Consider the following 26,180-nt stretch of genomic DNA (forward strand, 5'->3'; position numbering starts at 1 on the left):
CCCATAGGACAGAATGGGGAATGCTGTGTCACATTGTGAGAAGTTGGCCTGGTATATGATGCTCACTAGTTAAAGTGATCACCTTGTACCATGCCAAGCAACCCTTATGGTGTGGTTGTAAGTCAACCTTTTTGGACTAGCTGCCCTAGTGGTAGCGTAGGCTAAGCAGTCTTTGAGGCTAAACTCGTGAAGCGTGTTAAGCCAGCTGTTTTACCAAATATAACCCCCTTTTATACCAATGAAAGGACACCACACAGATATATAGATTCAAAATATATATGTATTTATTTCTCAAAGTAACCCCTAGTCTCTTTATGAGCACAGGAGCACAAATCGTCAAACAAGATTACAGTAGAATACACAGAAGTTGCACTTTATATGGATAGGCCCTGGTGGTCGCTCAAACCATATACTAAAATAGTGGTATAAGTACCACGAACAGAAAAGGGAAAAGGCCTAGGGCCTCTAGAATCGCTGGGCCTACAAGGAGCTAACGTCAGTTAGTGACCAGGAGGTCCACGGGTGGCGTGTGCAGAGCAAATAGTCACACGCGTGCTCCCATAGGTTTCAATGGGTGCGTAAAAAGTACAAAGTTACTGCAAAGAGGATCTTCCGGATGGACTAGGAACTCAAGATTTGGAACACAGGCACTAGAGATGTAATACTACACTTGGGCACAGGTGTGCCAGCTTTACCTCACCCACAGGAAGCGGGTGCATAGGCCTCGAAGTGCGTCGGGTTTCTTCTATCTGTTCCGTGGAGCCTGAAGACAAAGATGCTGCAGGCGGTCGGTCCGGGAGAGATGCAGTGGATCCAAGAGTGGATCGGAGATGTTGAAGACCTGTAAGCAGAGGGGACAGTGTTCACAGTCACTAGCCAGTGACCAGCGTGGCACCAGGTGGGTACCAGGCAATGTCGGGTGCAAACAGGAAGAAAGGTGTAGCTTGTCTCTGCAGCCACGTGGTCCCTGGAGGTCGACGATGTCCAGGAGTCGGATCACGAGCTGTCCCACGCAGGCTCTCGCTGTCGGCGGTGTCGGCGACTTGATCGAAGCAAACAGGCCTTGGCAAAAGCAATTGTTGTAGGAGATGAAATAAGCTGATGGTTCTGACCAGCAAGGTCAGAAGGACTGCTCCTTTGGAGGGGAGCAAGGGCCAGTCTGGAGCAACCAGACCAGCAGTGTATTTCGTAGAGTTCGTCGCCAAGATGGCTACTAGCCAGCGGGCCAGCAACCGGTTAGGCGCGTCGAGTGGCAAAATGCAGAAGGGCCCCACGCAGATCGTGGAGATGCTGGAGGGCTCACCTTTGGTGCAGATGCTGCTCGGGTGTTGGGCTTCTCAGATCCCAAAGCACAACTTGGAGGGAGCCTCGGTTGTTGCACTTGTCAGCTTGTCGTGGTCGTTTTAAGATGGCTGGCTCCACGTGTCTCGGTGCCTCCACGGGTCTCCTCTTTTCAGGGACTGTGGATCGGGCGGTGAGAGGTCTGGAGGTCCAGGTCTTGTCAGTCTCTGGGCTCGGGCTCCGGCAGGAGGCGGCGGCAAAGCAGACGTTGATTCGCTGGATGGTGCTTGCGTTAGCAAGGTGGTCACTCCCTGACCACAGGGGAGATTGGCTTCAGTCCTCTGTGCAGCAGAGCGTCGAAGTTCCCGTCTTCTTCTTAGTGTTAAGTTGATTCCAGGATGTCTGAAGTCTTAGGACACAGCTCCTACCTTTAAGCGGATTCTAGGGGCCGGACTACCTGCTAGGTCCCTCCCTATGGGTGGGACCAGGAAGGGGGGTGGTTACACCCCCAATCCTTTGTCCAGCTCGCCCCAGGCCCGGGACTGGTGTGCCCCAGGACCGGTTTGAACTGGCATATGCACCGAGGCTCCTTGTGAGCCACAGGCATGTCTGGTTTCTTTCAAGCCCTACCTGACCAATACACAAAATCCTGTCTGGGGTGGTGCATGCACCTCCCCTGGCAGGAAACCCTTTGTCCACACCTCCCAAGCTGGAAGGACTCCCAGCAGCAGGAGGGCAGACTTGTGTCTGTGGTGGCAGCATCCATTTTGTGGAGCTGAGGATATGTCTGATTTTACCCGGGTTTCAGGTACTGTACATGTCGTGTTCCTCTAGAAGGGTGAAATGCTAACCCCGTCGCCAGAATTGGCGAGGGGTTAGTATTCCAATTCGTATGACACCTTACTCGACATGTTTTGATAAAGCCAAACCAAAGTTAGCATTTAACCGCGAGGTTCATAATGCACTTAAGAGTATATGGTATGACGATATCTGGAAACAGTAGAAGGAAGTTGTTCCGACCACTGCAGACAGGCTCAGCTCATGCCAGAGCACCATCTCACATGGAACCAAGCACTCTGCCTTCAGGATTGTTAAGGCCTGCCATAGGAGTGACTTATAGGTTACCAGGTGTCCCATTTAAGGTTAGGTATAGGTATACTACACCTTAGTAAGAGGTGATTACACCAACTTACCCCAGCTGAGTGATCAGCCAGTTGTGTCAAATTGTTAGGCCAAGCCTGGGGTGGCATAATACATGCTTCAGCCCTTGGCAGGCCTTGGGTACACCAATGCCCTGGGTACCTAGTGTACACTGGTACAGGGGCTGACAGGGTGATCCACTTCCAATTGGTTATGCACCTAGGGTGCATAGTTTTAATTTAGTAGAGAGAACAGCAGGCTGGGGGTCTGATTGGCAGGCCCACAGCCTCAATATGTCAAAAACCAGTGAAGCAAAAAGCAAAAATTTGGGGTGACCATAGGATAGCAGACCCTACTCTCCTACACACATGTTTCCAGCATATCTTCCCATAGGCATAAGATGGAGGAAAGGAGTTTAGTGTGCCTGAACTCAGAATTTAATAACAAATCTTTTTGTGAAGATGTTTTTTAAATTGTGTGTTTAGAAACCACGCTTTTAGAAGTGGCTGGTTTCTTGCCCTGAATATCCTGTGTGCCTCTGCCTAGTTGTGTATTGACTGTCTGGGTTTGGATGTGACAGGGTCTGCGGAGGTGTCCTGACACCAGGGAGGAGTAAGTGAGAAAGCAACAGGCCGGCCTGTATTTGGTGTGGTGGGAGGATTAGCCCCTTTGATTCAAAGAGGGCTGTGCTGCTGCCACAAAAGAATGGATCCACCTCCTGTGGAGTGTCTGAGGCCCAGACCCTCACTATTAAAGAAAGAAGGTGTGCACTGGTAGGAAGACACCCAGAACTGGTTTGGACTGGGCTCAGAGCCCCCTGAATACAAAAACTTCAAAGTCATTTAGGGGTAGAAATGTGAGAGCTGAAACCCCTGAACTCAAGACTGAACTCAAGCCTGAAAAAAGGATTGAAACTACTTTGTGGTCAAGAGGAACCTCTGCCAAAGAAGAACAGCTGAAGAGACTGAAGAGAAGTACTGCCCTTGCTGTGTGTTCTGGGGCTGGCCTGCAGTTTGCAGATTTGACTAAGGAGAGGACAATGGACTTTGCTGTGTGCTGTGTCCCCCTGCTTGAAAGGACTTTGCTGTGCCTTGTCTCCAAGGGACCGAGAGGAGCTGGCTCCCTGTTGTGGAAACTCAGGAACATCAAAGTTTCCAAGTGTGTCTCAGCCAAGCTGTGTGCGTGTGCTTTTTGCAGCCTGAGACCTTCGTGAGAATTGCCCCGTGACCGTGTGCCCAGGAGCAGTCTTGCGCTCTGCTTCGATTGACAGGCGTGAACAGAAGTGCTGTGATCGTTATCGCCATCGGCCCGGACAGTCGTCTCAAGGGGAAGCCGTGAGAAATCACCGCCACTGGCCCGAGCCTGTCTTTGCCAAGGAGAGACCTGTGAACCTTCACCATTGTGGGTCCGAGGTCCTTTGCCCAAGATCAACAGAGTCGCGTCAGGAGCCGATCAGCTGCAAGGCCGTCGCCTGGTAGCCCGACTCTCACTGCGAGGAGTAGCCGCCGCCAACACAAAGTCTCACAGGGTGACACCCAAGCCGCGAGGAGAGGAGAGAGAGACTGCACCCCCCCAGGTAACGCTCAGCGAACGTGTGTGTGTCGCAGCCTGGGGTGGAGTGCCTGCTACGAAAGACCGGTCTCGGCCTTTCACATCTTTGCAGCGCGAGCCTCCGCTCAAGTCAGTATCGTGGCGCGTACTCGCTTCATAACAGTATTGGGGGCATATTTTGCCAGTCGCTGACTGCGAGTTAGCCAAGAGTGGCATGGAAACCTTCACTAGCAACACGAACAGTGCCAAATTGCTTTTACGATCCGCATTAGTACTTGCATTACGAACTGCATTATTACTTGCTTTTACGATCCGCATTAGTACTTGCATTACGAACTGCATTATTACTTGTTTTTACGACCCGCATTAGTACTTGCATTACGAACTGCATTATTACTTGTTTTTACGACCCGCATTAGTACTTGCATTACGAACTGCATTATTGCTTGCTTTTACGATCTGCATTACTACTTGCATTATGGACTGCATTATTACTTGCTTTTTGAACCGCATTAGTACTTGCTTAAGGACTGTCCTATTTCTACATAACGAACTGCATTACGAACTCCATAGCATTGCATTAGGACTGCATTAGATCATTGTGAACTGCTCATTAAAACCGCAGGAACCTACAAGTGATTGTTGGCCTAATAACCGGCCCAGTGAAATATTATGAATATGCCTATGCTGGATATTTTTATCATTTTGGTCTCATTGTATTTCTTCTTAATAAGGATACCGCTATTTCTACGGGAGGGTGAGCAGGGGTTATCTAAGAGTGTGTCCCTCCTTTCCCTGACTAGAAGCAATGGTCCCTATTTGGACTACGGTACCTACCTCAGCCAACTAGAGATCCCCAGTTCTAACACATACTTTTTATTATTGTTATTTGTGAAGAAGAAGAGAACAAATAAAGAACCAACCAACCACTCATCTCTTAGGCAGCTATGTTAAAATCTCACTTGCATACTTTATAACAGCAACTTTTAAAAGGATGTGAAAAATAAATCACCCAAAGCGCAGGCAAAATAAGCAGCAGTTTTTAAAGATTAAAAATTAAGTAAATAAAAAAGTATACTTTGAACCAGCTTTTTTGCTGAAGACAAAGGAACTAAATTTAGGAAGATTTGAAAGATAGTGCACAGGATTTATGCAATCACTGAAAATGAATAGAGCTGATGGGTAAAATGTGCCGATCCGTTACCCTTTGGGCTGTGCTGAGGTGGGCAGCAGCAAAGCATGAACAATTTAAAAGGCGAATAGCGGAGGAATGCGGCTGACAAAAAGTTCCTTTATATATGTATATTATAATATGATTTTCTTGAAATGACAATAATCTCAGTGACAGCTAAAGCTGCCTCAGAGACCACAACTAAACATTTTATCAGCCATTCATGTTTTGCTCCAGCAAACTGCGGTTTTAAAGCAGAATGGTGTGAGCTTAGTTTTGCCCAGTCTTCTTATTCTGAGGGAATGTGTTCAGTCGTTGCCTCGTCTCTTCATATTGTCCTTCTCCAATCACCACTGCCAAAACAGCAAGATTCCGGCTGCCACCTTCCATTCCAAATTGAGCTGAAACCCTTTCAATCTGACTTAATCATAACGTGGCAAATCTTCCCAATCCAAAATGGAGGGTTGACCCAGGGCTGGCTTTTGCAATGGTGGCGCCCAGTGTGACACAGGGCCCGATTCACAGAGCTAACTTAAGACAAAATCCTAAAGTTACTACCATTTTGGTATTCACAGAAGGCACTTGCTCATTTTGGTATTCACAAAAGGCACTTACTCATTTTGGTATTCACAGAAGTTAGGAGTCCTAATTTTAGGACTCCTAAATGCCTTCTGTGAATACCGAAAGTCTTAAACATAGGATTTTTCTCCGTTTAGGAGTAGTAAAGTTAGGACTCCTAACTTTAGGACTCCTAAACAGAGAAAAATCCTAACTTTAAGACTTTCGGTATTCACAGAAGGCATTTAGGAGTCCTAAAGTTAGGAGTTCTAACTTTACTACTCCTAAACTGAGAAAAATCCAAACTTTAAGACTGTCGGTATTCTCAGAAGGCATTTAGGAGTCCTAAAGTTAGGAGTCCTAACTGTACTACTCCTAAACTGAGAAAAATCCTAACTTTAAGACTTTCGGTATTCACAGAAGGCATTTAGGAGTCCTAAAGTTAGGACTCCTAACTTCTGTGAATACCGAAATGAGTAAGTGCCTTCTGTGAATACCAAAATGAGTAAGTGCCTTCTGTGAATACCAAAATGGTAGTAAGTTTAGGATTTTGTCTTAAGTTAGTTCTGTGAATCGGGCCCAATGTTTTTTGGCGCACCCGAATGACCACCTCCACCACGGATTCCCTCCTCACCACCCTTTAACAGGCTCCCTTAACACTCTCAGATGCATTTAATTAATTTTATAGCATTACTCATAAAAGTGAAGGGTGTCAGAGCACTTTACATCACACACACATTACACAGAGACTATCAATCATAGGTGTTTAAATCGGTGTATAGGAAAGGTTACATAAGACAGAGGACAACAAGGGGTGGATTCACATATTATCCATACAGGTAGGCGAGAGTACTTGATCTGGAGAAGCACAAACTCTGAATTTAAAATGTAACGCAATGGATTGGGGCACTCTTTTATAAGAAGAACTGATTTGTTCCCAAATAAATCATTTTTGCAACATTTGAATAATGAAAGTCTAGGTAAAAAAATCCAAACGCTCTAATCTATACTTTGAAGTCTGCTCGCAGTTCTTTGACAGTTAATAGCTCACTGTAAACTGCAACTAACAAAAGGAAGTCACTGGCAAAAGCAGTAACCCACTGACCTGTTTACATTACATTCACTTTGTGATCTGTATGGTACATGTTCTTTGCAGCAGGCATATTAACCCTCTGCGCTACTTTGCCATGAATCAAAACTTCCAGGAGTCAAAACTATTAGACAAAACTCCAATCTCGCCTGGAAGAACATTAATCGCCGGAGTTTTCTTGACATATTAATTGTTGCCTGAAAATTGCTGGAGGCCAGGAACAAGCAGCAGGTGCTTTTAACCACAATCTAAACTAGCAAACAAGAGCCCCCATGCAAAGTGAGCACCCGGTGCCGTGGCACCGGCCGCACCACCCTAGAGCCGGCCCTGGGTTGACCGACAGATTAATAGCACTTAACCATTACCACATCTCGCCATAATTTTGGAACAGTTCTTTTTTATTTGTCCTTAGGTACCAGTGCTTAATTTGTAAAAAAAAATAAGTGCCAGGGCTCTAGTCAGCGGGCCACTTCCGCCTTCACTGTCCATTGCCAATTACAGTAACAGCAAAACTAATAAGTCACACTCCTACAAGTATGACAATTTCAGGACTCCAAAGTTAAAAAAATGTCTTTGACATCAGGTATTAGTCATTCCGAATGTAAATTAAATTAATAAACAACAGTTCTTGCGCTCATCGCTGAATTAGAAAACAGCACCACCATGTGGCAAACTATCCTAGGTACCGGTGCCAAGCACCGGAACTACCGGCTCAAATTAAGCACTGATAGGTACAGGAAGCATTAGGTCAGTCAATAAATGGGGTTTATTTCCAAAAAGATGAAAAGAGAGACCAACAACCCTCTGGTTCTGTTTCTGAAAGGAAGCCCCTTTTTTGCAGACATGTATCCTTATCTTTCCGTTTAAGATATTTATTTTAATTCCGCTTACGTGTATACTAACCAAACTGCAGAAATAGTTTATTTGAACTACTTCCTTCTGTTCCTTTTATTAATTACAGTTGACATTTATTATGAAAGCAGTTGGTGTGTAATGGGCTCAACTTTAATGTTTTCTGGACAAGGAGAACTGAAGCTCCTGGAAACAGTTCTCTCACGAGCTCCTCATCCAGTGCAATGTCCACAGAGGGAGGGAACAACTGCGCCATATTCTCTACCTCAGACGTGTGTAGAGCTGCGTCTGTGCATTCTCTTACTTTTTATCTCTGGGGATCTCTGTCCACTGTCTGTGAGCTCTCTTCCAGCTGGGTTATTTTACTCAAAGCCATTGTCAGCACATCACAGCCATTTTCCACAAAAGAAAAAGACTTCACCACCATAGTGACAGATTGACCTCCAGGGCTATGCGTTGCGACATCTTGTATCGCTCGATCACAAGAGGCAATGCTGCTCAACCACTTAATCCATACTTTGCTCTTCAGGCGCCTCCTGTTTTCTGCTGAGGGATGAGTTAGAAGTGAAAATATAACAAGGAAAGAGAGCTCCTGAATGCCCCTGACCTCTACTTGCAACTACCTGGAAGGGAAGCGTGGATGACTAGAAACATCCTTTACCCTGCAGTTTCAACAACGACCGGCCTTACCAATGCTGTCACTACACCTACTGAGACGTTAAGACACGTTACTTTAACCCGCAAGTCGTTACAACGACTTGCTGTAGGGGGCGCGTCGTTAGAGGGGTGTTGGATTATTAAGTCCAACACCATCTATACTGTTGCGTAGACTGGAGTTAAAATAGTAATTCATACTATTCTAAAGTCCAGCACCCAGAAAGCAAGTCGTTGTAATGACATGCGTGGTAAAGTACAGCGTGGTAACGTCGCATTTGTGGTAAATGCTTGCGGAGTAAATGAATGTGTGGTTCCGCAGTACAACCATGGGCAACTAGAGGTGAGACTGGATCCTACACATGGGGAGAGGGGAAGACATGCTCGACTCTACCTAGACTGGATCTCAGACTGTAGATCGAGATGATGAAATGACACCAACTGAAAGGGGCGTGTCTCTCCAGAGCAGTGACAAGACAGAAACTCACTCAATAGGACATACAAGGAAGGGTTATTTTCAGTGCTAGGTGGAAGGCCTGTCACCCAGTGCCCCGGGCTGATGACATCATCAGCAGGTGTTGTGCTCTTTCCAGGAAAAGAGGGCTTGTTATGAACTGTCCCTGAAGGTAGGGTTGAAACACGCATTCTTCCTGCTAGTGGAATGCGTATAGAGACGATGGTGACAGCTGAATGGGCATGGATGGAAAAAGCGGCAAAGCCAGAAGAATGTGCATGAAGCCGTTGAAAGATGGCAGAGAAAGAGCAGGATGGAGGGAAAAGGTGGAAGGAAAATGCAGAGGGTGGATGGTAGAAGATGCAGGGATTGAAACTGTACAGTAGCGGTCCACCTTGTTTTACCCCCTGCCCTGCAGAAACAAACCATATGGAAACTTGCAAAAGCTGATAAGGTTGCTGAATTGTTTGGAAGTTCATTGCAAAGAACCGCGGTTATCCTGCAGTCCACAGGTTTGGATGCCAATGGGTGACTCGGCTAATGGGTTGGGAAATATCTGATGCTTGTCATGTTAGTTATGCAAGAGACTAGAAATGAATCGCTTTGTGGCGTGAACTAAAACTGTTTTTTAAAATTATAATCTGCTCAAACGTTCAGAGCAACCGAGAGGGAGCAACAGTGAGTCCGCCATCTGTTTCATATGAAACTCAAGTGCTGGGTTTTAATCTCGTTACAGTAGGATGGAAAGGATTTGGTTGACCACCCTGGTTTAACCCAAAACCAGACCCTCAAATGGAAGAGAGGCTCTAGAAAAGATATGAATAACAGTGGAGCTTACCTGGTTGCCTTTACACAGTTTTTAGGTCTTGGATTTGAGATAGCTTTAGTTGTCTCGCTAGATTATTGTTTTAATTTTCAATTTTCAATGTATTTACTATCATGCCAATTTAATTAAAACCATTACATGTACATAAAACACATAAAAACGCAATAAAAGACCAAGTACAAGCATTGAAAATGCAATAGGTCTCGCCTTTGATTAAGTTAAAGCCATTTGCTTTGCTGATGCTACTCTATAGCAAAGCAAATGGCTTTAACTTAATCAAAGGCGAGACCTATTGCATTTGTAATGCTTGTTGGTAGGGAGATTAAGTGATTTGCCCAGAATCACGGGATCTTGAGCCAACGCCGATGCTCGATCCTTGTTCCCCACTCTGGCCGTTAGGCCACATTCTCCAAATCTGGGAGTTCAGACTAGATTAATTTCAGCTGAAACAAATGGGCATCTTAAAACAATGTAAGAGTGGGGAACATGAAGTCATCCGGTGACCTTAAATACAAAGTGCCCCGTTTTGGCCGCCCAGCCTTAGATTGTCTCAAGCGCATATTTAGCTTTACCGTTGCCTTCGATTGACTCTGACCGGCAGGCATTACTAATCAATCAAATGCTCGATAAGGACTGTGGTAATCTAACTAATACAAGAAACAAACCAACAAATGCTCACCTCTGTTGTTGGTCGGAGGGGACACCTCATCCTCCGAGGGAACACTTCTTACAACGTCGGGGTGGCCATGCTGCACTATGAGAACCATGCACTACTCGAAAGAGCCAGCCAGCTGTAAAGGCCACGTCACCCACAGGGGGGTGTTTACAGAAGACAGCCCCTTGATGTTTCCCCCACTGTCCGGGAAGAAAAGTCTTTTTTCAGAGGCCATTTGGCCCCCGGGGCTAGCCGCAGTCAGCGCGAGATCTCTTACCCCATCCCACCGGAGCGATATCTAGTCCTGGATAAAGTTGGATATTCACAAGGGCTCACTCGCCTGGTCATCCTTGGTTTCTGGCTAGTTTTCATTCCACCTCATATCTATTTTTCTAAACACCCAAAACTTTAAGTGGCCTTTGCTCACTCACTCTAGAAGTTCTAGAGAAAAACACTATCCCAACGACAGATTATTTGTTAAAGAGTCATAGAGCCGCACATCCCAGCCTTGATACCCTGCGTTGCCCGTAATTTTGGTACATAATGCCCCCACCTGAAGCTGCACTCTGTGCCTTGACGTTTGTGCAGGCACAGGCCCCCGACTCGACCCTGCACAGTGCGCTGACCATCACTTAGTTTACAGGCTGTTCTCGTCTGTGTTAAATTGTTAACACGGTCACTGTCTATTCATCTACGTAAAACACTCCAAAGTAAAAATAAAACACAAAGGTGTTTGGGGACGGCCCTTTGGCTTTGTTTTTAAAAGTATGCATTTGTTTAGGTCTACATTGCTCCCCAGAGCAGATGTGTAATGCGATCGGAACTCTGTTCCTAGATGCGTGTCCTCCGTCGAAATCTACGTTTAAGATTCTCTGTGGCTAAAAATACACAGTTATGACTGTTTACTCGTTTAATTGATTCCTTTTAGTATAAAAGTATAGTATTGCTGTCTATAACTTACCACAAAGTCCATTTTGAAGTCATAATCCTTTCGGACTCTGGTGTAAGAATTGTGAATACCACGTGACTCAATGGCGTCAGTGTTTTCATGTCTTCGGTTCCCATTCAGCAGCCCAGTACATTTTTTTGTTGTTGGATATTTATATGGGGCGAACTCGACCCGGAGGTATTGGAGCGCTTTACATGAGCACCAGTTGCATTACACAAGGACACACTCCTTTTTGGTAGGGAGATTAAGTGATTTGCCCAGAATCACGGGACGTCGAGCCAAACAAATCGGTATCTTAAAACAATGTAAGAGTGGGGAACATGAAGTTATCCGGTGACCTTAAATACAAAGTGCCCCGTTTTGGCCGCCCAGCCTTAGATTGTCTCAAGCGCATATTTAGCTTTACCGTTGCCTTCGATTGACTCTGACCGGCAGGCATTACTAATCAACTAAATGCTCGATAAGGACTGTGGTAATCTAACTAATACAGGAAACAAACCAGCAAACGCTCGCCTCTGTTGTTGGTCGGAGGGGACACCTCGTCCTCCGAGGGAACACTTCTTACAACGTCGGGGTGGCCATGCTGCACTATGGGAACCATGCACTACTCGAAAGAGCCAGCCAGCTGGAAAGGCCACGTCACCCGCAGGGGGGTGTTTACAGAAGACAGCCCCTTGATGTTTCCCCCAGTCCGGGAAGAAATATCTTTTTTCAGGTAGGATAACAATTTCCTAAAATGTTATCACACCTTTATCCTTTCCCTTAATCCGCTGGGAAAGTTACTTTGTTTAATTAAAAAAAGGGGGAGAGATGTCCCCACCCCTACAAACCAGGCTAAACGGCCCCTTGATAATTATTCCCGGGTCAGGCTTTAGCGGGGCATTACGGCCCGCCGGAGCGTGTGATATTCGCTTTGAGTTTTCGGGCTGTATGTTTTTTGCTGCTTGTTTTGTTTGGGGGGCTACTATGAGTTTCCAATAAAGGGCGTTGAAGCGCCCCTGGACAGGGGTGAACAGCAGCTCGGCCTGGGAGGGGACCGTGTGTGTGTTGTTTTTACCCTCTTTCCTCCCTTTGTTTGGGCCTGCGTCTGCCCAGCCGCCTCGGAGCAGCTGTTTCAGCACATGGCGTAGGACCCCCATGGGCTGCTGCCCGCTCCGGAGCCTTTGAAGGGCCTGCCAGGCTTGTGCTGGGGTGCTGTGGTCGAGGGAGGGGGAGACGTGGGGGGTTTGATTGTGAAGCTCAAGCCGCAACACGCCGCGCCAGAGAAATTAAAGTTTCTCTTGCAAGACACCGCGATTATTTATTTTCTAATTTTAACACTGAGCAGGGGGGAGGGAAGGGGGGAAAGGACTCCATCATACGAGAAGGCACCTTTACATCTCATTCCAGTTTGGAAAGGAAACGTTACAGAGATATGACTTTTGCAAAATCAGTGAGTGAGAACTAAATGCGCAAAAAAGCAAATGTGAAGCCGTGGGCTTTCGCGCCTCACTGCACCACAATTTTCGAATGACCGGGGTGAAAGTCGACGAGGACGCCCAGGATGGAGTTTTCTGCGCGTGCCTGTCCTCGACAGAGACTTTTCTCTTTTGGAGCCGTCCCACTTGGACGGACTGCCCTGCTGGCGTAAAAGGTTTATTATCTTCTTTATGGGGCCATCTGTTTCGCCCCATAAAGAAGATAAGAAACCTTTTACGCCAGCAGGAAGTCAGACGAGCCAGTCCAACTGGGATGGCTCTAAAAGAGAAAAGTGTACGTCACTGGAAGCTCTTTTCCAATGGCAGGCCACCGTTTAGCATAAACGGTGACGCCAGCCAATGGAAAAGAGGTGCGGGGCTTAAACCCCTCTAGTGAAAGCTACCCAAAAACATAAAATCTCGCCAGCGAGACTGCGCATGTGCGCGGCCTACGCCAGCCGAGACCTAATAAAGAAAAAAGGACTTGAATTGTAGTACAGTACATCCATTGAAACCACTTGCAAACAGAGCAGATAATCAACTTGGACTATCAACTTGGACAAGTAAAACAACCCAGTTGAGGCATACTAAGATCGAACTAAGAGCAAAAGGGCCAAATGAACTGTGCAAAGTTCCTATATTAAAGGCTTTTTAAGTACTATGGCAATATAAGTAACTGTTGAGTAATAATTATTTTTTTTGCCAATTGAATGAAGTCATTGCAGTATTATGTCAACAGAAGCATTTTTGAAAAGTGGCTGCAGTGCATTTAAAAAGAAAATGACCATATTACAGCTTTAGAACATGTTCTCACAGGGACCACAGTTTAAAAACAATGATAAAATCTGTGCTACATCAGGACTCAGCCATAGGAACACCCTGTAAAGGCCAGTATTTCCTGAGGAAGCAGCTTGACCACATGCTGCAAGAACCTAGTTGTCTCATTTGCTAACTGAATATTGTGTCAGTTTAGAGGAGTTATTGCTGCAGGATGACAGGACCTGATGTGCAGGGCCCTTAAAGCAGGGCATAACCGTTTTCACCTGAAGGGTTAAGGGGGTGAATATGTACACAACAAATGAAGTAGGCTTTCTTGGCTGTGGCAACAAAGGCGGCATTTGGGGTCCGGCCAAGACTGATTCCAAGAAGGGACAAAGTCCTTATAAGGGCAGCCCTCGGCTGAATTCATAATAATGCATGTTGAGTAGATGCTGCAATGTGAGTGGTCAGGTAAGGTTGTGGGGACCAGGCAGAATATGAGTGCGGTACTGCCCAATCTGGCCTTTCCTGGGCAAACGACAACCCAAATTGGAGTTCCAGACTTTGCCAAATTTTAGCTTGTACAGGGCCAGCTGCAACACCGTTGGACAGGAAGATTTCCCGGGTGGCTGCCTCTCCATTTCCACCCAACACCTGACAACAAGCGAAGCTTGGGGGGTGGCTCTTAGCTTCCAGCAGAATTTGATGGCAGCTCTGCTTCTGACCGGGCCTTGATGGAACAGGCCAAGCTCCAGTCTGAGTTGAGATTTGAGTATCTAGTGAGGGAGACGAAAGAGACTTTTAAAAAATTATGATTGCAGCAGATTTAGGGTGGTTGTGTCATTTCCCTTTAACAGTTCAGAACCATATGTTAATGATGGTCAACATTTTGCGACGATGACTTGGCGCAGGCAGTGCTGAGATGTGCTGCTGATCTTTTTTGCAGCAATTTGAAATCGAACTGTAGCTTATTTGCAGCGGCTCTTCTAAGCATTAGATGTTCTATAAATGATATTCAAGTGTCCAGTAGCACACCTAGGTATTTATAGGATTTGACCAGTTCCAGGTGTTAACCAAGGGCTTTTCATGTAAAAGTTGGATAGGAAGACCTGTGAGATGAAGAAGAGCAGACCACTTTGGTTTTATTGTGGTTTAATTTTAACCCCCACGTTTGAGTGTACCATGCAAATTTGGTGATTAAACACTGGATACCAACTGGAGTTTGACTCAATGAAACAATATCGTCGGTGTACTGGAGGCATTTTAGGAGCTCGTCAGCTAGTTTAGGGGATTACATGATACTTTAGATAGATGGATGTCTAGGTCAGCCATATCGATGTTAAATAAGCACGGGGCTAATGTGCACCCCTATTTTAGGCCGGTGAACTTAGTAATTTTTCGGGTAGTGCAATGGCCGCTGCCAATTTTAATTTGGACCCAAGTGACAGAATACAGATTGATAATAGCATTAAGTAGTTTGGGAGGCACTCTCCAGTTAGTCATTTTGGCCCAAAGGAGGTTTCTTGGGACCCGATCGAATGCTGCTTTCAGGTCCACGAAGCATGCGTAGACTTTGAAACTTCTTACTCTTGCTTTTTCCACAGTGAGGTTGACAGCTAGGAGATTGGTTGTGGTACTCATACCCGCTCTAAAGCGAGTCTGGGTCACTGGGATGATGTTGGCTGAGCTAACCCAGGGTTACAGACCTATGAAGAGATTCGAATTGTAGATCTTTGTCTCAATATCAATTAGGGCAATCAGTCTGTAATTGGCTGGATTTGACAGCGGGCCAGATTTGTACATTGGGTGCAGGATGCTGCCTCCCCAGGAAGGCAGTATGACATTAGTTTGAAAAGCTGTAATTTAATATTGGGGTCTAATAGGTGGCCCAGAATTGTTAGTTGTATTTGAATAGTGCTTTTGGATGCCCATTGGGGCCCTAGATCTAAGATGCTCAAGGGAGCGCTGGACCTGTGACTCGTCCCACCACTGGCCGTCTGAGTGAAGAGAGGTTGTTACCTCTGTTGAGGTGTTATGAATGAAGGATAGTGACTGAGCTGTTCTGTGCACGATGGGTAGATGGTTTCATCTGTTGATTAAACAGCTGTTATGTGTCCGAGCCATTCTGCCTCAGTTAGACTGGCGTTGTGAAGGCCGTAGCTCCCATTCACCAATTTATGGATCTCGACCAAAAATAGACTGCTTTTCTTTAGTTTGCTTGTGTAGAGCAGACTGGTCCAAATATTTGTTTGGTGGGCGATTTTGGCCGACCAGATGGCCTTTCTGTAGGCTTGCCTCATAGTTGAGGGTTTCTTCCTTGTCTCGTGATTAATGGAGGTGTCTACTTTAAGGAATCGTTGGGACTTCTTGTTCAGCTGCCTCTTCGTCAGTGACAGTTGTGGAGAGAACCAAGCTGCCCTGGGCTGGGTTCCAGGAAACGTTTAGGCTTTTGTTGAAAAAGTGGCAGTGAGGGCTGTAGCCAAAGACTCCCAGGGCTGCACCGTTGATCATTGCAATGTTAGACCTGATTGTTTAATAGTCGCATAAGGTCTGACAAAGTCAAGAAAAAAAAAATCTGTATTTGTGAAGCGCGAACTACTCACCCTTACGGGTCTCAAAGCGCTGGGGGCCCTTGTGGAAACGAAGTGAGCTATTGCCCAGAGTCACATGGTGCTGAGCGGCCGCCCGAGCCGGAGATCGAACTGTGAGCGCTGTGCTCTGAAGTTAGCTGCCCTGGCCGCTGCACCACCCTCTGCCACAGACCCTCATCATGTTAAGTGTATTAGATTAAATGCCCTGGGAGGTGATAACAAGTCGCATGGGTGTGTCGTCCTTGGAAAACGCAGTGATAACTCGACTTGTTGAGGAAAGTGGTCACTCTCTACCCTAGCAGTTATGCCAAAGGACATAATCGTTGGGAATAACTCTGCATCTGCAAGAGTGTAGTACAGGATCGCTGATGAGATTGCGGTTACTCTGGAGTGGGCAGCCGGCTGATCCTCGGGAAAGCGACCTTTTAGCGCATGGAGACCAATACTCTGTAGGACCCAGGTGCATTATTTTCCAAGCAGGTCATTCCTAACGTAATTTGAGATGACAGGTGGAATCATTTAATGGTTTTGACGATCGTGAAGTGTCGGTGTTTTAGTTTGTAACAGGTGCATGTCAAAGTCCCCAGAAGGAACTCAGTGAGCTTGCAGAGGTCGTTTGAAGAGATTTGAGGAATGGCAATCAGAGATTTGATTTAGCCACACTTGAGCCAGACTTGAACTTGAAGCCTGGGTGGATTTAAAGGGTACAAACGAAAAGGCTAAATGGATTGTCAGCTGGGGGAGAGAAACTGACAGCTTCATGCATTGGGCCCAAGGCTGGCCCAAATCTCTATTTGAGATAGCTTTAGTTGTATCGCTAGAATATTGTTTTACAAAATTCATTACACCAACAGAGGGTGTTATGGTCAGGAAGCTTGGTCCAGTGGTCTGTTAAATTGTCTTTCATATTTTGCTACCACTTATCCCAGCATACTGCAAAGAGCAAAAGGCAGTCCACTTTACTTACTGTCTCCCTTCTTCTTTTAGTGACTGCACAAAAAGGCTGTGCAAATTGTTCATCTCTGCCTAAAATTTGTATTTTGCGTTACACTCAATCTGGTTCAAAATGTGTTTTATTATATTTTTTATTTTTATATGAAATTCAAATACTAGTTATTTATTAGAGTGCTTAATTGACATTGTACCATTGTAGCTGGTTACAGTTAAACTACTTCTTTAGGTGGTGATTTATAATAGTCTCCTTCACAAATAATAATTTTAAAATGCATGGCACAACTGAAAAGCATGTTACATTACTACTTAAAATGTCATACCATTAAATGTTTGACTGATTTTAACATTGATTTTTCAAGCACTGGCGACCTCGTTTATATAGCTGCATTTTTGTCCTTTTCATTTTGCATCACATACTTGCAATAAAAACAAAAAGCTACCCAGATGCCAAAGAGAATAACGATTGACTTTTCCAATGCTTTTTTGCTGTGCGCATTTGTACCACACTTTAGCAACATTCGTAAGGGTCTGTAGAAAACGGTTCAAAGTTGTAAGAAAATAGGTTTCAGAAGTACCAATAAATTATGTTTGCAAATGGAGAATAATCAAAAAGGTAATGTGGTCTATCTTTCTTGGTATGCCTTACAATGGCTAACGTAAAGGCAAGTTGGGTCTTAAGAAATTGTCAAGCTGGTTTTGGCCATATTATGGCAAGATAATCACCCTGTTAGCTATTCAAAATGAACTACAGATGCTACTTGGTCTGGGTGCCCCTGCAGCTTTGGTTCTCCTCAACCTCTCTTCAGCCTTTGACACCATGTCCTATGTCCGCCAACCGTGGAGAAAACTAAGCTCTACCTCCCTTACACTTGCCCGTACTCCCCGCATCTACTGAAGCAGAAGTGGAGGACGTTCCTTCTCCCACATCACAGCAAAGACCTGGAACAGCCTCCCCACGCTCCTCCGGACCATCACCTCACTTCCGGAATACCGAACGGCCCACAAGACCTGGCTGTTTGAATAAGCCTCTGGGACCTGCAAGCGCCTCGATACCCTATTGTGTGATTAACCACGCTTTATAAATCCTGATTGATTGATTGGTTCAACTCTTTTACATAGCTTGCAGGGACATGGAATCAAGAGCCAGGCTTTACTATGGATCTCTTTTTTTCTTGCGCATTGCTGTCAGTTAGTCACTATGCCACCTTTCAGGTCTTCTTCCAAACCTCTAACTTGTGGAATACCTAAGAGTTCTTCTCTTAACCTCACTTCGTTCAACTTCTATTACCTCTTCTGGCTAAAGTAGTCTGTTCTTTCAACCTCTCCATCAAGTGGTATTCTGATGACAACCAGCTTCTACTTAGGCTTTATGGAAAAAACTGATCTTGCACACAGCAGCTTTTGCATTGCTGCACAAAACTTTCTGATTTGATATTACACAATTGTCTGAAACTAAACACTAATAAAACTGAGAAAGTGGTATCTAGGTGCCCTCCTTCTGTCTGGGTATCAGCTAAGTGGCATGGCACTTTTAACCTCTGCCTCACCCCATTCTCACTGTCAGAAATGTGGGCTTATACTTTGATGACCAGCTTTCAAGTAAACCTCAGGTGATGAGGGTGAGTTGTTTATTCCATCTTAAGATGATTCTTCCTTTTCTTCTACTTACATCTCACTATTGTGGGGTCCAAGCAGTTTTGGGTGACATCTTGGTTATTCTAATGCTCAGTATTAAGGAATTCCTTCTATATCGATTCCTTCTATTTTTTTCCAGTAGTTCTTTATTTATGTATTAAGTAGCATACTTTTGGTTATATCAGAACCAACATACACTGTACAGTAGTACAACTGTACATCAAATACCAGATGTGCTATGTATCGGCAGTAAGTGAACATATTTACATCACAAATATGTACGCGATTCCTAACCTGGGCATCCATGACCACAATCACTGTGTGGTATCCATGTAGGGTGTAGAGACCTCACACGTATCATCTGCATGGAGTCCATTGTTCTAACCCTAGACCAGTAGAAAAAGTAAATATTATTGGGCGGTACAGTGTAACTGTAAAACCTGCATAGCATCTCTTGTTGAGGAGATGAGGAGACGTATTGGCTCTGTACCTCTAAGGATCTAGCGAGGTAGGGGGTTCACTCTGCAATAAAGGGAGGAGTAATGACATTCCTTCTGGAGTATTAGGTCAAGGGTGTGGGGGGATGGACGTGTGGGACTCCTCCAATATAGCCTGCCCACTGTGCACATGAGGTGTCGGAGGGGAATGACCCATATCCGCTGCCCCCAGGGGAGGGGGCGGGGATGCTGGCAATCACAGCAGCCTATCATCTGCGTGCACTGTTAATTTTTCAAAGTGTGCATCCCTGGAATCCCACTATGCTGAACCGCCCCGCCTCGCCGTGGTGGCAGTGAGTGCCCGGTCGAGATCTCAGCTTTTGCCCCTTAATTAGGTCAACTAGCCATAATTGTGTCACAGGAGAGACTGGGGATTTCCAAGCCATTGCTATACGACGTTTTACGAGGACATATGCTAAGTTAATGAATTTCATGACATATTTGTTCTTATTTGTGCATGGCAGAATCCCCAAGAGACACTGTAGAGGATCACCAGCAGGTAGAACCCGACCTGTGGTGTCTGATTATAGCGATAATGCTTCCAACCAAAATCACCTAATCCTGGGCAGGTCCACACCATATGGTAGAAGTCCACCACTGGGCACAGGCAGTGGTCATTTGGGGTCAACCCCCAGGAACATATGGTGGATGCACGCGGGAATGAGATAGGTTTGATGTAAAAAAAATTAATTGGGTGAACTTCAGGCGGGAGTTCCTGGACACTTTACGGACAGATTCCAGGTGGACAGACCACTGCCGGTCCGTAAGCTCATGGCCCCTGGTCAAGGCTCATTTGTCCTTGAGCATGGAGGGAATCATAATGCAGTCATCTAGCAATGCTCTATTTGTCACTGTGATTGTTCATCTATCATTACCATGGCTGAGCAGGATCTGTAAGGGCAATGAAGGTTCCGGTCCAGTTCTGTCTGGTCCCATAGTGTCCCAATCGTGGCCATCAGTGCTTTGTAGGCCAAAAACGTTCCCTCTTCTACATCATAGTGCCCTGATCTCCTGATATGTCAGTAGTGTTTCCTGTACATACAGGTCGCCCAACGCAGAGGTGCCCACCTCTGTCGATGTTCTACTATTGTAATGTTCAGCCACTCTGCTGAAGGCCGGAAACGTCCACAGAGGAAGGTCTGGTGAATATGGCATTGGATTATGTTTGGGCTGGACCTATGCGTGCCTAGGTGTCCCACAGGCATCCCGTTAGGAGTCCACCAGCCAGTGCATTATCGCACCTCCTGTCTCCCGTGTCCCTCCTGATGATTGTCCATTCATGGTTTGATGCATCAGAAAGCCTTCGCATAAGCCACTGTAATTGTGCTGCTGCATAATAGAGCTCATAATTAGGGACTGCCAACCCCCTTCCCTGCTCCAGTGGGGGGTACAATTTATGGAGTGTCACTCTTTCCCTTCCTGATCCCCAAATCAATTTGGAATGGATAGTATTGAGATCTTTGAAAAAAACGTCTGGGTCACAGGACGGATAGTGCTGAAATATTATAGAGCAATCTGGACAGTACCAGCATTTTGGTTATAGCCCCTCTGCCAAAAGGGGTTAGCGGCAGAGAGCTTCAGAAAGGCAGAGAGCTGCGTGCATGACTGCGCGGTCACCACTAGCCCTGGAGCAGAGGTTTTTCCTTGCTTGCACTCTGGAACGTTAAGCGTGAGTGAGGAATAGCCAATGGTAGCCCACTCCCCTGGGAGGTTTCTCAACGCCGGTGATTGCGGATGGACGCGATCGCTCACACTGAGAAACCATCCGTACTCATTGAGGAAGCTGCCGCTTTAGTAGAACATTTACTCGAGTGGCAGAACAAGCAGTGCCCTCTTGCGTTGCGCATAGTGCAATTCGCGCTGAGTTTCCAGCATGGGATAAACACCCAGCACTAAAAATCAGCACGAACGACGCAACCTAACACACTCCAATGCTTGCAGAACTCCACGTAGTACGGCGGAGTGCATGGAACTCTGTGAACTCCTCCCAGGCCTAGTCACCACCACCCCCAGGTTACCCTGTATCAGAGGCTCCTTGTTGTAATAGATCTTTACTCCCAGATAGCAGAAGGTATCAGGCTGCCACTCTAGACCTGTTTAGATACTGCACCAAAATCATCTAACTTTGCCATCACCCCGGGAAGTCACTGCATACATCGCATTGGAACAACAGCTCATAATCAGCGTAGAGTGAAATCGCTTCCTAGGTGTTGCCACTTGGGACCCTGTAGTCTGAAAAGGCCAGTGAGTGGCTTCATTGCCAAGGCAAATATCATGTAGACAACCCTACTTGGTGCCTCTACATATTAGAAAGGCTTTTGAAGTCTACTTGCCCATGCACACAGGTGCCACTGGGACAGTGTACAGCAGGGCCATCCAGGGCAATATCTCTGGCCCTAATCCTATTCTCTTTAACACTTCCATTAGGTAGGGCCACCCCAGAGCTATAGTTGGTGAATTAGCATGTGGGTTCTCCTTCATGAGACAAAAAGGCACCTCAGGATGAGGAATGTATTCCTCCCTGGAGTGAAGCCATTCTGATTGTGGTGACTCAGCATGGCAAAATGTGGCAGCAACCTCCTTACAATGACCTTCCAAAGAACTTTACACTTGGTGTTAAAGAGGGACAACAGTTTATAGGAGCGCACCTCTAATGAATCTCTACCTGGCTTGGGAAGAACCACGATTAGTGCGTCCGTTCATGGATGCTGGCAGTGTGCCCCTGCCTTTGGCCAGTTGAAACAAATGAAAGCGATTGGGGGCCAATGTATTTCTACAGATTGCGTAAAACTCCACCAGGAGACCGTCCATCCCTGGTGCCTCATTGCACGTTAGCATTTTGATCATTAGACAAACCCCTTCTATTATTAGTGGTTAATCAAGAGTCTGGCATAGCGGGTTGAGTCTTGGGATTGGCAGCCTATTTAAGTGTTACTACAAGGTGGAGCGAAAAAACACGGATATTGTTTCGGCACAGCCGGCAATCTGCATCCTTGGACTGGAGATATTTGATTTGGGATTGCATCTCCGAAATTGAAGGGCACATACTTGCCAAAGTAGATTCATTTGCCTCCACTCTGTCTCGTAGGTTGGAGTGATCAGCCGGGAGAAGCCCCTTGTCGATCACCAGAGCATCCAGCTTAGGCTCTAGGGTAGGTTTCACGCCTCAGATGGCCTGTAGCAGGTCCTCACTCCGTCCATCATCCCCTTTGGTTTTGCTTTGTTTGCCCTAAGTTGGCAGGGTATGCCCAGACGTGGGTCCCTTGCTCACTTTGCCATTGGATTCAAGCTAGCCTGGCTGATGACGGCTGACTAGCCAGAAACCGGTCCCAGGATGCTTGTTTCCGGTCCAGGGAAGACATGGCTTGGCAGTTTGGGCTGGACTGTTCCCATGAGTCACAGGGTCAGACTGATTTGCATATGGCCATGTCTGAACTGGGGTGGCAGAGTGAGCTAAAGAATGATGATGGATTAAACCCAGATCAGTTGACTGGGGGTGAGTGCATACAATGTTCAAAACTCCCTCCATCATCCCCTTTGGTTTTGCTTTGTTCGCCCTAAGTTGGCGGGGTATGCCCAGACGTGGGTCCCTTGCGACGTGGGTCCCTTGCTCACTTTGCCCCTGGATTCAAGCTAGCCTGGCTAATGACGTCTGACTAGTCAGAAACCGGTCCCAGGATGCTTGTTTCCAGGCCAGGGAAGACATGGCTTGGCAGTTCGGGCTCAACCATTCCCATGAGGCACAGGGTCAGGCGGATTTGCATATGGCCATGTCTGAACCAGGGTGGCACAGTGAGCTAAAGAATGATGATGGATTAAACCCAGATCAGTTGACTGGGGGTAAGTGCTTGCAATGTTCAACACTCCGTCCATCATCCCCTTTGGTTTTGCTTTGTTCGCCCTACGTTGGCAGGGTATGCCCAAACGTGGGTCCCTTGCTCACTTTGCCATTGGATTCAAGCTAGCCTGGCTGATGACGGCTGACTAGCCAGAAACCGGTCTCAGGATGCTTTTGTTCCGGTCCAGGGAAGACATGGCTTGGCAGTTCAGGCTGGACTGTTCCCATGAGGCACAGGGTCAGACTGATTTGTATATGGCCATGTCTGAACTGGGGTGGCGGAGTGAGTTAAAGAATGATGATGGATTAAACCCAGATCAGTTGACTGGGGGTGAGTGCTTGCAATGTTCAACACTCAGTCCATCATCCCCTTTGGTTTTGCTTTGTTTGCCCTAAGTTGGCGGGGTATGCCCAGACGTGGGTCCCTTGCTCACTTTGCCCCTGGATTCAAGCTAGCCTGGCTAATGACGTCTGACTAGTCAGAAACTGGTCCCAGGATGCTTGTTTCTGGGCCAGGGAAGACATGGCTTGGCAGTTCGGGCTGGACTGTTCCCATGAGGCACAGGGTCAGACTGATTTGCATATGGCCATGTCTGAACTGAGGTGGCGGAGTGACCTAAAGAATGATGATGGATTAAACCCAGATCAGTTGACTGGGGGTGAGTGCTTGCAATGTTCAACACTCCGTCCATCATCCCCTTTGGTTTTGCTTTGGTCCTCAAATCTCCCCTTCTGTTCCTGCACAGTGGAGGCCGTGGTGCCCTCTGCTGTCCCTGATGTGGAGGGGGCGGAGGAAATACAGGGCTGGTCTCTCATCCTGCCCACCATAAGGGTGTCTTTGTTTCACCATCACCTCGGTGGATGAGGGGCAGGGAGTGGCTGCCCATTGAGTCCTTATCAGTCTGTCTCACTCAGCTAAATTGGAAGAAGAGGTGGAAGGGTGCAAGCCCCAGATGGTGAAGTCTAGATCCCTGGCTTGGGAGGGGCTGCCCGGTCTTTCCAGTTTTGCTGCTGGAGGAAGAAAGTGTCCCTGCTTCTTTACCCCATGTGTGAGGAGTGTGGGGGGAGGGTTGCACAACGTTCTTCCTGGCCATGCTCTGTGGTGCCCCCTGGGAGGTTGCGGCCAGTTTCTGTGAGTTTGGAAACGATGGTGGGCAGAGGGGACACACCACCCCACAGCCTCAATGCACAGTTGGCCGTGGGTCCTTCTAGGGTGGGGCCACCTGGATGCTGCAGCTCCTCTGTCAGTCATGAGGGAAAACGGAAGTCTCTGAACCCCTGCCCCCGCAAAGGAGGAAAGCAGGGGGGGAGAACGTTGAGAGTCAATCAAGTTCACACTCCCTGGTGTCATCTGGGAGTCAGTGATGGGTCCAGTAAGGAGTGCAGCAAAGGCAGGCAGAGATACCATGTAAAACCGCAGCTTCAACGTACGGTTGCCGGCGGTCTCACTCCAGATCCTTCATGCCGAATAAAAGCTTTGTGGGGCAGCAGCTAGGGGTGGGCGAATTTGCGCAATTCACTTTCGCAAACTATCACGAAAATGTTAAAAATCTCCGCAAACACGTGGAAATATCGCGAAGACGCGGAAGTTTTTTACCCGCTCGTTCGCGGTATTTTCTGCGTGATCGCGGCTCGCCAACTTACCCATGCGGTTGCTCACGGGCGCGGCCATCTTGTTTTCACTTGTCCCGCCCGCTCGTGTTCGATATGATGTGCCCGCGTCCTCACGCTCTCGCTCGCGGTGGAGAATGATGTGTTCGAGATCTCAATCATCTCATACTCTCGCGGTGCAAGATCGCGAGAAGAAAGACGTGATCGCGCGATGAATGACGTGATCGCGTGACAAATGACGTTAATGCGGGCGCGAACTGTCGCGAGACAGCGCAAATGGCTACCAACAATCCAACATCTCGTGGAGAACGCGACCGGATCGGGAAAACTTGTCGGCGAACGCGTGGATTCAGGTAAGGTGATCGCACGCACGCGAGAATGTATTATTTCACAGCGCGAGCAAGAAAAAAAATTCCGGTAAGATGCGGATTGCGGAAATTTGGACATTTTCGCGCTCTCCGCGGAACGTGAAAATGTCAAATTATCACAATTTCCGCGAGCGGAACGGAATTTTCGCCCAGGCCTAGCAGCAGTTGCTTGCTAGAAGGGTTCTGGAGGATGGAAGTCAAGCACAAACACCCCAGGAAGGGAAAAGATAACAGGCAGGATAATGTCTGGAGGGCAAATTATGCTGAGCTCTTCTACTTCATGTCCAACTTGGCTGCCATCTTAAGGACGCCCCCATAGCAATCCCTTCTATTGCAATTCATCAGCTGCAGTTGGTCCAGAATGCAATCACTCGCCTCCTGCTCAAACTACCACACAATGCTGATTTTCTGGCCATCTTTGGAGCCTCATTGGCTCCTTGCACATAAACATTCGGTGTTGAATAGTCTCTGCATCTGCTTTAAGGCCCTACACAAAAAATGGTCTTTCATTTATTTGATGACTCAAGTTTGCAGGGTTGTGTGTCCCAACTTCAATATGCACATAACATGTGCTTCTTAGAGGGGTTTTACAAGCTATGCTAAATTATGTTTATTTATCCATAATGGCTGGAATTAAGGATAAAAAAACCTAGGGAATATTGTTAACAATATGTGTTATGCACGTTTTCATGTCTTTTACATGCTTTAACAGGTACTGATTCCATTCCAGGCTAACTTAGCCTGCATGGTACAGTGTTCCTATATCCTATAAACCCGCAGTGCTGATAGGGATAGGACAACAATAACACAGCAATAGGAGTTATTTAGAAGTCTGATGAAAGCTGTGGACCCACTATAAACTGAGTATACGGCTGAAACGTGTTGACAAAAAGGATGCCAGGAGAATCATATCAGTAAGCAAACAAAATGTCTCCTTTTAACCTTATCTGGGGCAACCAAAATAAAGAGATACCAAGGTAGATCATAGGTATTGTTATCTTCTCAATCACTCCAAAAAGAAATAGCAAAGTACTCCTTCCACTGAGGTCAAACTCATCCTGGTTTGTAGTGTACCAGGATGAGACCCGATGATAAATCATGCCACCAGCAGAGTGGGTGAGGGTTTTAAAAAAGTTAATTTATTTTAGGTTACTAACACTATGTTCAGTAGTAGATCATTCATGGTTCATTGATCAAGTTACAGAAGCAATATTGATTGGTCCTCTCTTCCCCCATTTTTAGGTCTTGGTTCTATACGGCACACATGCACTGTCTCAAACGGAGACCTG

This window comes from Triturus cristatus, chromosome 3_1, assembly GCF_964204655.1.
Source record: "Triturus cristatus chromosome 3_1, aTriCri1.1, whole genome shotgun sequence".
Taxonomy (NCBI): Eukaryota; Metazoa; Chordata; class Amphibia; order Caudata; family Salamandridae; genus Triturus; species Triturus cristatus.